The sequence below is a fragment of the Dromaius novaehollandiae genome, chromosome 4, assembly GCF_036370855.1.
Source record: "Dromaius novaehollandiae isolate bDroNov1 chromosome 4, bDroNov1.hap1, whole genome shotgun sequence".
Lineage (NCBI taxonomy): Eukaryota > Metazoa > Chordata > Aves > Casuariiformes > Dromaiidae > Dromaius > Dromaius novaehollandiae.
The window spans coordinates 50,482,432-50,495,197 of record NC_088101.1 but is presented as its reverse complement, the minus strand read 5'-3'; the positions used below and the strand labels follow the sequence as shown (position 1 = coordinate 50,495,197).

The 12,766-nt window shown below is 38.1% G+C and overlaps 1 protein-coding gene across 3 annotated transcripts in view; it reads right to left on the bottom strand.

Annotated features, from left to right (window-relative positions):
• Positions 1-12,766, bottom strand: part of TENM3 (teneurin transmembrane protein 3) — a 1,359,158-nt gene that overhangs the window by 1,295,914 nt on the left and 50,478 nt on the right. For all 3 annotated transcript variants that reach the window (XM_064510997.1, XM_064510998.1, XM_064511002.1), the window contains exon 2: positions 4,497-4,613. The gene's annotated coding sequence lies outside the window, so the exon portion shown is untranslated. The remainder of the gene's footprint in view (positions 1-4,496; positions 4,614-12,766) is intronic.

Here is a 12,766-nt window from a genome sequence, read left to right as displayed (position 1 = left end):
TAAGTGGGATTATGGGACATCTGAGAAGAAAGATACTGAACTCCTACATGCACAGAAAAATCTTCTGTCTGCTGTGATTGACTATCTCTTGTTTGCAACTCTATTATCTCACAGAGAGAAGAAGATAAAATTCAGCAATAGGTTTAAACCCTGTATTCATTTAAGGAGGTTAGGCTAATAGGACCAAACTACATTTCCTGGATTTATGAACTCTGTATTACATCCAAAGTCTGGCTATGTGAGAAGGCTGTTAAAGTCACAGATTACTGCTCAAGTTCTTTTAAAAGTCTATCTTTATTCTCCTTTCCCCACTGGCATGATATTTACATTCTACGCTTTTGAAGTTGAGGCTATTCTACATGGATATAGATCAAGATGTGAGGAAGACATCTTGATAAACTAGATGCTAAATTGCTAGTACACCTGAATTGCAACACGAGAACTCATGGCAAAAAGTATATTGGAATGAACTTTAGCTATTCTTCTAAGAATACAGGGCATAGAAGATGAATATTCCCTATTCAAAGCAAAGCAATAAAGAAACAAATTAGCAAGCACCATAGCCAGGAGAACAATAAATATGTTGAGTAAGTCAGACACGGTGCATATGTGGCTGATAATTGAACACCATGAAAAAAGGATTACTAATCTGCAATGGTGCAGTGAAGTACAAAGTTCCTAAGAGATTCAGTGCAAGCAACACAAGGTAGCTTTAGCAATTGACAAAAGGTAACACAGAGAAAGCACAAACAGTGTCAAAGATTTCATAATACTAAAAGACACAGGCAGTATGGAGGCTAAATACATAGACATTTATCATCACATTGCTCTTAGTTTTGGTTTGATTTCTACTCTTTCGAGCAGTAGTTTGGCTGGTAGATAGAAAAATTTTTTTTGTGAGGACAGGCTGTCACCAAAAAAAAAAAAAACTTTAGAGTAAGCTCTGACAATTTGAAAAATCAATGCATGTGTCTAGACTTCATACTTTAAAGAAATATAAATCTCTAACCTAATATATTACAAAGTAGTATGAGCGATAAATCAAGTGTTTCCAATAGTCTCCTGAACTACTTTAATGCTGATCTCTGTTGAAAAGTTGGATTACTACTGAAATGTGAATTTCACTTAGATTAATATTTTATACTTTTAGGAGTAGCATCTCAGACTAGGCCTCAAACAAATGACCTAGAAATAAAACTGCAAGATGTCCTAAAAATTATTTGCTATTGCTTGCTTGGTTTCATTAACTGCTTCTGCCCTTTTTCCATAAAAATCATAGATCTTAAAAAAAAAAAAAAAGTCTTCCATTCTATCACATGAAAAAAGAAAGAAATAAAAACAACAATTGAAATTAATTTGGTCAATCAAGTAATAGCAGCAAATAAACACAGTGCTGGCTTTTATCACAGATAACAAGGATTTGATAAATATTTACTAAAAAAGGTGTTCGTTGATGGAAGTTTTGTATTTTCCATCAAGTGTTCCCAAAATATTGAGTGATTTTTCATGTTTGTTTGAAATGACAATTTTCTAAATTCCAGAAGCTTCCCCTTATATACCTGATCTTTTCAGTGAAAACAAACAAGAAAACCAGCCTCCCCAGACTTTAATACATTAGCAACAAAGCTTTGTAAGAACAAAGTTATTTAAATGACATTATCTGCTATTTGTCTTATTCTATATTGCCATTTTTTCCCCACTGAGTGCTAATAAGTGCTTGCAGTTGAAGAGGTTTACATTTAACATCTGTCACTTGTATCCAGAAGTAGCACCTACAGGGAACTGTCAAATAGATTGTTATTCTCCTCTGTAGCACCAGCAAATCTGTCTCACATCATTTACATACAGATAGTTATAGGCATTCATCATTTCATTATGCTGACTGCCTCACTATTCTAATGTATAGTGTCTCTTTAATGAGCCTCAAAAAATACAATATTCCTTGATTTATGACTGCTTAACTGAAAAATCATACAGATTGACAAAAACTCATCATAAAGCATTTTGTGTTCCCACTACCTTGCACTTTAAATTTAACAATGATTCTTCAGTTAATCTCATGATTTGTGTCTTTGACAAAAGAAATGATTAAATTTTAACACACCAGACTTTAGTGTCACAGCTGTTTTAGTAAGTATACTTTCAGTTCAATGAGAAAACAATACAGAATTTGACAATTAAAATCGATCACTTTTTGTGAAAGAAATAAATGTATTGGACAATCTGTTTCAATATTATATGTCGATTACTGTAAGTTTCCTAACTTACCATGTGGAATGTTGCGTACCAGTCACAAGCAGGGACTCATAAAAGAGCCTATTTACATGTTTAAGTAAATTGAACTATGCTTGATTATATGAACGTCAGTTAGTTCATACATACAAATATTTACCACTGATGAAGAGTTCTGCTCTTAAAAACTACCACAATATTGAAGCATCACAAACATGTCTAAAACAGCAACTGAAAGGTAGAGTTCATTCACCTAACTCAGTGCTCAGTTTCTCCTCCTACCTCTCTCCATGCGGCTACAAAGAATACAGTATAGACATACAACTAGGAGCATCTGTTTTTGACTACTCAAGCTGAAAAGCTTTGAAAAAAGGTGCTCTTTCATCACAACACTGAAACTAGCCACTAGAAGCAAGGATTTTTACTAAGCATGGGAAAACAGATGACACCTTGTTTCTGACAGATTTACAAGGTAGCTGAATGCTTATACAAGGCAATGTAGTTAGTGCCTACTAAGTTGTTAAGACCTGTTCAATTTTTTCCCGTGATAGAGACAATTGTAATATTTTACTACCCCGTGTATTCTCCGCTGACCAATATAGTTTGGCCTTACACTAAAGACATTGTCTGTATATGACTGTATCTTCTCTCTGCTCAGCCACAAGCCATCAAACTTGTAGGAATTTAGGTTGATACCTTTCCCCCTCTTTCAAAATACCCCCACCATTCCCCAAGTTCAAAGGTAATAAGTGCAGATATAAACAGATGAGCACCAATATGTCCTTACACTGCTTGATTACATAAGCCTTGCCTTCTATTTCTAAATAATATAGCCAGGCTAAAAAGCCTGTATTATCCATTCAATGCAGTAGAAATGTATAGAGAATTAAGCAACAGATGGCAAGCTGTAATCCCTAGATCCCTCCAAAAAGTCAACTTCAAGCAAAAAGTCAGCAAAAGCAACTTATAGTACTACTGCATATTCAAGAACCGTGAAAAACTTTCAGTAGATGCAGAAATATCATGAGATGATAGAAAATAAAGTGCCAAAATTATACTGATCTATTTGACCCTGATAGACTGTCAAATACCCAATACAACAAAAATTCTCATTTCTGTTAATCGTTAGTCACATTTCAGTTACTTTGCACTGACTATTCCAGTTAATGTCAACATCTGAATTTCAGTGATTTCAAGTGCATATAGGTATATTATGCCCTAACTAGGACACTATTTTTATTATCCATAAGAACTTGCATGTGTACACATTTCAACCATATAAACATAGTCTATCAAATAAACCAATACAAAATCCTCTTACATTTAATCTTTTTCAGCTAATAAATCACAAAGCATCTATGGTAGCAGGTTTTTGTGTGTTAAATTCCTAACTATGAATCCAGAAAACTAGTGTGCCAACTCAAATACCTATTACAAATAACTGAAGACAGCCAAAAACACACATCTGTACACTTGATTACTTGCAAATTCAAAATATCTCAAATCATCTGTTCAATCCTTTAACAAAAAATAGGTTTACATCTTAGCTTGTATCACTCTGGTAAAATTCAGTTTTAAAAATCTTTATTCACCAGTCACTTTACCAATCACAACAGATTCTCTCTGACTCTCATTCTGACCATCTCAGAATTAATTTTTCTGTGTCCCCTGATATAACTGATAGGTACATAACTAAGAATAACCACGGACAGTAAGGATTCCTGTGTCTGTTAGTGTCAATGCCTTGAAGCTGTACTACCCAATAATAATTAAAAAACTGAAAGACAGTGGAAGAGATTATGATTGGTTGTTAGTCCTGGTGACACAGAGAAAGGGTGACAGGAACAAAGTAAACATCACTCCCTTTATAACTCCTTCTTTTTGTAATTCTACTTCTTCCTTTTCTTGCCTTATGACTTTTTTAAGATTTGTCTTTTCTCAGACCATTGTGTGTTCATTCAAAACGGATTACGTTTAAGTATCACAGGACCAGATGCTTAGGCTTCAGCCTCTCATATAGAGGGTTACCACTTCTGAAACCTGGCCAATAGTTTCTGTGAATCTCAGTTTTCCCTTCTCAAACTTAATTTCAGAAAAGACTTTGGGGAACATCAGTAAGAAAATGTTTTTACCCTCCTCATTGTTCTCCTAATAATTTGCATGCACATAAATGTATGGGAGTGCTTCCCTGGTAGAGTACTGAATTACCCAGGAACCCAACAACATTTTACAAAATGTGTTTCATTCTGTTGGCCCCTACTTACAGTAAGCTGGTCCTATGAGTGGATTCAGCACTTCAATCAGTGTAGACTGTACATAGGAAGAAAATCCAGAGTGTATTCTGTTCTTTTGTTTAATTTTCTGTCCTTCCAGAGATACACCTAGGAAATAACCAATACAGAATAAGCACAAATATATACAGAAAATAATACAAACTAAATCATTAGAATTAGGAGATTATGTTGAGCAATAATTTATTGCAAAGTCTGCACTATTTTCCCTCAAGATATAATTATCACATTATAGAAGATAAAAGTTTAAATTTTGCCCTCATTTATGCCTGTAGTACCCAAGTGATTCCAGAGTTCTTCGATCTCATGGCTGGCAAGTAGAATCAAACAGCTGTTATTGTTATGCCTAAACAGCCATCTGGTGGTCTGAGAGGAGAAGCATAATGACCACAGAGGGAACTGGTAGAGCTTTCCAAAACAGCATAACTAGGTTTTCAATCAGTACGGAGAACAATAAGACCAAATTTGTAGAACAAACAGTCATCTCCGTTTTAACAACAGTTAATTCTGCTGAAAGGCCAAATAAGAGTTAAGAAACAGGAGAAAAAGCTGCTATTTCTTCTCCTGGTTCCTATTAATAACTTTGACAGAATTCTACAAAAAATGACTTAAGGTCTTATTCCTGTTACCTTTTTAAGAGCGTTTGTTCAGATGTCATAACATTTCTTATAGGAAACAGCTGAGCTGGACCTTGCTTCAGACCTAAACCAGTACTGACAAATGCTTGTTCAATCTCTCTTTAACTAGCTGGCTGCTTACACGTTCGGCTCCCAAAGATCTGTAGAAAAAAAGATCAACTACTTGATCTAGTTTTAACAGTTTCAGATATTCTGCCTTCAAGTCTGTCCCTTGTGCCTCTGCCACAGGTTATCAACTCTGTAACAGGGTAGGTAGATATCATGCCGCAATACATAAAATGTTTGAGATTTGCCAAAGGATCTCCGCCAGGTCCTTTTACTACTTGAGCTCTGCTACTATTGATATCAAGGAAGGGCAAACAGTTGTGTAAGAAAGCAAGAAGTCCAAAACTGGCTATGCTTGTAACAGTATGGCATGGTGAACATGCTTTCACCATGTTCTTTCCTGAAGGGTTAGAGGCCATTCCCCATCTTGTATTTGTGCAGTTAGGTACTCTTATCTTGGTGCTTGTGCTTGTTCTTACCAAACTATATGTCTATTATTTTCTATTGTTTCTGAAACTTACTGTAATTATTTTGAGCTTGAACCCTGTTTTCCGATATGACTGCGGCAAGAGTTGTCTTTATTATATCACCCAAGCTACCACTGAAATTGTGGAACAGTCCTAGACCTGGTACAGACTGTTGTGGAATTCACTTAACTTCTTTCCCCAGAGTGACTGTGAACAAATAATAAATGCAATTTTTTCCCCAAAGTTGTACACTAACTTCAGAGCAGTCCTATCTAGACCATAGTTCCCTAGCTTGTTTAAGAGGATGTCATGCAAGACTTTGAAAAACACAGTTTACTAAATTCCAGTTATGTCATATCTCTACCTCTTAAGGCTTGCTGCATCATTTTTGAGTGAGACAGGGTTGGACTGACTTGTTCCCTACAAATCTATGCTGGTAGCTCATTCTCACCATCTCTTACAGGTACTTAGAAAGAATAGTTTGATAAATTGTTTTAAGTCTCTCTTTGAAATTCAGTTAAGAAAACTGATTTACAATTCTTTGGATATTTATTCAGGCATTGTATTTGCCCTCCAAATTTCTGAAATTTCACCATCCTTAAGTTCTTAAATATGTTGTTACTACATCTCTTGTAAAGATTTTCTGTTTTTTTTTTTCCATGCACACATATCTGCCTTTAAAAAACACACAAATGATTGTCTCCGCATAAGATCAAGACAGCACTGTTTCTAGATGATACAGCCTTGCAGTCAGGCAATCTGTACTGATTTTTCCTAACAGAAGGCATGACTTTCTGTTTAATTAATTTGTTTTGATAGCAAAAGCCACAGCATAAAATTCTACTATATCACTCATCATCGCAGGCTCTGAATCTTCTGCAGTGTTCTATGTACTAGTTACATAAAATGGCTAACAGAACATGAGACAGGTTAATTGTTTATGTTTTGTTTTTTAAGGGGTGATCCAACTGTACGAAGATTTATCCATTTCCTTTGACCTTCCAATTAAGATTTGTTCTCTGAGTAACAGTATCTTTAGCTCTTTAGTTTAGTTTGCCATAATTTTCATACAGAGAATGGATTTTTCTGTTCTTTCAATATAGCTAAACAAGAAAATGTTGATTATTTTGGTTTTTTGAATACAAATTATTTTTGAAATGGATGCTCCTATTTGGGGAAATCTAGAACAGTCACTGGGTCAAGCTCCTTAAATAAGAGGTACAGGAATATTCAGATAATACAGATTACTAAAGTCTTCTACCTGAGGAAAGATCACAAAACACAAAAACAGATGAATCTGAGACCAGTCAGAGTAGGTGTTGCATTTCCTCAGGTTCAAATGAGCCAAGTCACTGGCAGGTAACTGGGGCAGGTCTCAGTTAACTCAGTGTGTATGTATGTGCATGCATGTGCACATACATGCATGTGTGTGTATGCACACACATGTGCATGCAAACACATCTCTGACAGAGCCTATCCCTCACTTGATCCACTTAACAAAATAAGCTTAATATTGTCACGTTGTTCGGTGTTCCTTTCCCCGCCACATAAACTGATGGAGGATGTGGGCATTGATCAGGCTACCTCTCACATGAATTAATGAATTACACATCCATGGCAACTAATGATCTTGTTTGCTTTTGTCTCCTGTATCTTTCAGCTTCTCCACTACTCTCAGTTTTGCCTTTCTTCTTCCTTCCCAGCTCTTGTTCCTGTTTGGCCTATCAGCTTAATTTGTGTTCTTTAATCTTGTGATGGAAATTATTGACTGGAACTTTCCTTAGTGCATACTGTATGCTTCTAGCACAGTATTTAAAAACAAAACAAACCAAAAAAAAAGCACACATGTGGAAGAGTATAGAATATTTGGAATATAAATCTAGAAGTAATGCACTGAAGTCTCTCATGCAGTCTTCTGGTTAAAAGATGCCTTTGACCATGGGATAGTAGAGTTTTTGGCACAAAAACAATGAGAAATATCACCCTATTCCTTGTGAGAAAACTACATTAACATCTGTGTTTTATTTTAAGCATTACAACAGATTGTTTCATAATACTTTCTTGGGTTATTTTTTTTTTTGTTGGGGTTAATACCCTACCCCCAACACATGAAGCATCTCCAAAGAAGGCAGTTGAGCCCTATAGTTCTACTTCCACAATAATAGCATCCCAGATAAGTAATTTCTATCAAAATAGAGACATAAAACTATCTGTTCATTCTGGTCTCCTGTTCTGCATTACTTATCTTCCAGCAGCAGATCACTAACCTTCTATCCCACATCCTTCACAAAGATCCAAAATAAATAAATACTGAACATCCTAACCTAAAAGAAACCTCTTCCAAGTTTGGGCTTCTTTAACTCTCCTTTAAATTCTCTTTACCACTGCAAAACATTAGCCTGCAAAATAAAATATTTTACCATTTTCTAAAGTTCTTCCACTGTGACAAAGCAGAAGAATCATGTCTCACGGTTCTTCTGCATACACTTAATTTTGCTTACTAGCCTCCCTCAACTTGGTTACATTTCCTACAAGCTGCACTAGCTAGACTTAACACAAGCTCTAATTAACCTCTCCCTCCTATGCACTGTTTATGCCTAACCACCGACTGCATCTCTTGAATTACTCAGTTCAAGACGGAAAATTCTTTAGTAGACCAAAAGAACAGACCCAGGAATTACAGAGCATTTCTGAAAACGCCCATATTTCTGAAGATAACCACCAAATCCCCACACAGAAAAAAAAAAAGCTTCTTTACAAAACTCACGGGGATCCCACACCCTTCTTTCCTCGCGGCGTTAGCAGGACGCCTCACCCCGCACTGGCCGCTCCACGCGGCAATAGCGGCGCAGCCAGCCGCCACGAGGCGTTTTGGCGGGCTCCTAGTCTCGCGAGAAGGGACGCGGTGGTGGTGGGGGCGGGGCGCCCGTCGCTGCTGAGGCAGCGCTGCGAGCCGGGGCGCAGCCTTTAGCGTGGCGGTTGGCGGGCGGGGCCCGGCGCCGGGCCGTGCTGCGGCGGCCGGTCGCGGTCGGCGCCGTCAGGGCTCTGCGCCCCGTCCTTCTGGGAGCGGCGCCGTGGCATGCGGCTGCTGCCGGGGAAGGCGGGTCCCCGGCTGGGGAGCGGGACTCGAGGCGCGGCCGCAGGGCGCGGAGGGGCCCGGCGCTCTCCTCTGGGCTCGGCCAGGCCGCTTGGAGGTTGTGTGGCGGCTGCAAAACAGAGACTAAGGAGTGCGTGGCGCCGCTGCTCTGTGGACAGGGGTCTCGTGAACAAACCCTAGGGAAAAAACCGACACGCTCTGCCTTCTTTGCCTCAGTTTTCACGGGTAAGGCTTGTCCTCTGACTGCTGGGTCCCCGAGCCTCCCAACAGGCTAGGAAGCTGTATTCACAGTAGCAGAAGGAGTTGGGAATCACTTAACCCACCTGGACATACACAAGTCCATGGGACCTGATGAGGGGCAATCAAGCGTGTTGAAGGAGCTGGCCCATGTGAATGTGAGGCAGCTGTCTATCCTCCCTGAAAGGTCAGGGCAACCAGGGGAGGTTCCTGATGAGTGGAAAAAGACAGCCATCACACCCACCTTCACGAAGGAGGATCCAAGGAACTACAGGTCTGCCAGCCTCACCTCAGTGCCTGGGAAGGTTATGGAGCAAATCCTCTTAAAAACTGTTTTTAAACGTGCAAAAGACAAGGCAATTGGGAACAGCAACCACAGGTTTACCCAGGGCAGATCATGCTTGACCAGTCTCGTTGCTTTCTGTGATGGAGTGACTGGCACTGTGGACAAAGGGGCGGCAGTGGATGTTGTATATCTTCATTTTAGCAAGACGTTTGGCACTGTACCACATAGTCTCCTTATCACCAAATTGGTAAGATACGGGCTGGATGACTGGGCGAAAAGGTGGATGGAAAATTTGCTGGACTGCTGGCATCAGAGGGTTGCGATTAGTGGTGCAAAATCCTGCTGGTGGCCAGTAACTAGGGCAGTTCCTCGGGAATCAGAGAATCGGTACTGTTGATCAGTACAATCTTCATGAACAACCTGGATGACGGGATAGAGTGCACTCTCAGAAAGTCTGCAGATGACACCAAATTGAGGGAAGCAAACCAGCTGGATTGCAGGGCTGGTACTTAGAGGTACCAGAACAGGCTGAAGAAATGGTCTGATTGGAACCTCATGCAATTCAACAAGAGCAAGTGCAGAGTTCTGCATCTGGCGTGGAATAACCCCATGCAGCAAGGGGAAAAGGCTGGAGGCCAACAGTCTGGGAAGCAGCTCTGCAGAAAAAGATCTGGGTGACCTAGTGGACAGTAAGTTGAACATAAGTCAGCAGGGTGCCCTTGCAGTGAAGAAGGCCAGCTGCATCCTGGGCTGTTTTAGTAAGTAGCCAGGAGATCCATGGAAGGCATCCTTTCCCTCTGTTCGGCACTTCTAAAACCACATCTGGAGTAGTGTCCAGTTTTGGGCTCCTTGGTAGAAGAAACTTATTGACATGCTGGAGCGTTCAGCAGAAGGCCACCAAGATGGTCAGGGGACTGGAAAACATGGCACACAAGGACAGATTGAGAGACCTGGGCCTGTTGAGCTTTGAGGAGAGAAGGCCAAAGGGAGATCTGATTGCTTTCTACAACTACCTGATTGAGAGAAGATGGAGCTAGACCTTTATCAGAGGTGCACAGTTATAAGAGGTAACAGACACAAGTTAAGAGATAGGAAATTCTGATTAGGTACTAGGAAAAAAAAAATACTATGAGGGTGGTTAAATACCACAACTGTAACCCAGAGGGGGCGTGGAATCTCCAACCTTGGGGATGTTCAAAGCTTGACTGGACAAGGCCCTGGGCAACATGGTGCGATCCTCCTGTTTTGACCTGCAGGTACCTAAATTATAATTCTATGATAAAGCCTAAATTTATAGTAAGTGCAAGTTTAGAGAGTATTTGAAAATTTGAAATTAAAAAAAATGGCAGAACACTATACTACTTGCATATAGATACTTATCATATAATTTAAGCGTATGTCATGCTTAACTCCTCAGGTATTGATATCTAATACACACATGCAGTGTATGGATGAATGGGGTTTTGAAAAAGTGGGTGCAAAGTGGAAGAATAAAATCAGTGTCATTTTGAAGTTTGAGAATGGTTGCTCTATGTTGCCCAGCACAAGGCTAAAAGAAATTGTTTAGATATCTTAGAAATACCTATTTTGATGCTCTCTAACATTTTTTTCCATTGTTTTCCACACAGTTACTAAGATAAGCTTAGGACACATTTGGTTTGGTTAGGGATATATCATTTACAGTATAAGTAACATGTCTTCAGAGTCTTACATAATGAGATTACCATATTTATTGTTGCTGTCACTCTTTGCCATTTAAAAGAAGACATGGTGATTTCATTTGCTCTAAGTATAAATACAGTTCTTTTGTACAATGTATATTATAGACAACATCTTTTTTGGCCTTTGTAGAAAAATGATGTCCAATTACTATCTTAAAAATATGAAGCTTATTCCTGATAAGAACTCTGAGAAGATGACAGATAAGAATTAAACTGAAAAAATAGGCTTATTAACATGAAAAGTAGCACACATGCTTGTTGTTTAAAAATACTAACTACTTTCTTTATGAAGATTCTAATCATTAGTCTTCATTGCTGCATAATTGAATGGCACATTTTCTGAAACTGTGGCTTTGATAGCATGAAGCTCTAAAGACTTGACCATCTGAAATTGCCAAAAGGAGGGGAAAAAACTGCATGGGAATGGATACTTAAATTATTAATATGTTAAGCGCAGTCTATGGAAGCCCACATATCTCACTTGAATACTATGAAAATATTATATAGATAATTCTTTAAACAATATGTAAGCTATGAGTTATTATGAGGCTATAAAAATTTCATGATGCAATTCATGCTGCTTGAGAAGGGAGAGTTAGAGCAATAGCAATGTAATCAATATCTTATTATAAGCATGTTATGAGAAATGAGCATACCAAAATGGCTTGCTACCCAATACCCAGGGAAGTTTGAACAACACTTAGTTGTATACACTTAGAGCTTACCAAAACAAAAAAATACATTTCTCTAAATTGATTTGTTAAAATGAGAAAAGGAGGACAGTTTCTTGCCACTGTTTTCCCTTGTAACTATAGTTTTTTAATAAAATTTAGATGCAACCGGAGGAAGATGATCCCCAAATAGTCCATCCACTCCACAGCATATTTCAGGTAAGGTACATTTGAGTTGGCTACTGCACCTATAATATGGATTAATATGAAATGAAAATTTATTTTAAAAAAGCAAAATGTTGAGTTGTCAATTATTGGAAATGTAGTTACAAAAGAAAAGCATGAAGTTTGAAGACAGAAATGTCAAATATGCTAGCATCTTTGAAGTATGACATAAGATTTTGCTTTAATTGTACTGTAACATTTGTTTTGATTTTTACCACATGTAGTCTGTAATGTTCAAGGAACTTCACGGCAATCCATTAGAAGGAAAAATTATCCCTTAATATGTAGGAAAAAAAGAAATGCAGCAAGTAACTGTAGGCATAGGATTTATAGTTAGGTACGGATGTATGTAGAAACTGGCCAAATGTGTAGTTTTTATGTTTTAATGTTCATTATTTTGTGTGAACTGAATGTAATGTATGCTTTCAATATACTGATTATATAACTGAATTGTGCAGTCACTTTAACACAGCTATACTAACTGTAACTAAGCTTTCAGTAACTTTACAGATTTCTTGGGTGAATTAATTATAGACAAGATAACGAATATAAACATTCTGATCTCACTAGAGCTGCAATTATTTTATCTTTATTACCAAAGATCTTCACATATGAGCAACAATACATCATGATTTAGTCCACCGAGAGTGACAGGCCATTATTTGTGCTTTGACAGGATGTCACTATAGTAGGTATGCTGGCTATTTAATGTCTCTAAGAAGTCTCTTATGGCCTTCCCTAACTCATAAAATTAAAGTTCTTTGTCCTCTTTAAAGAGAACTGATGACAAAATGTAATCTTTTTATTAAAGAGAGAAAATGTCTAATGATGGCTTCTTTAGTAAAATATTTTTCTT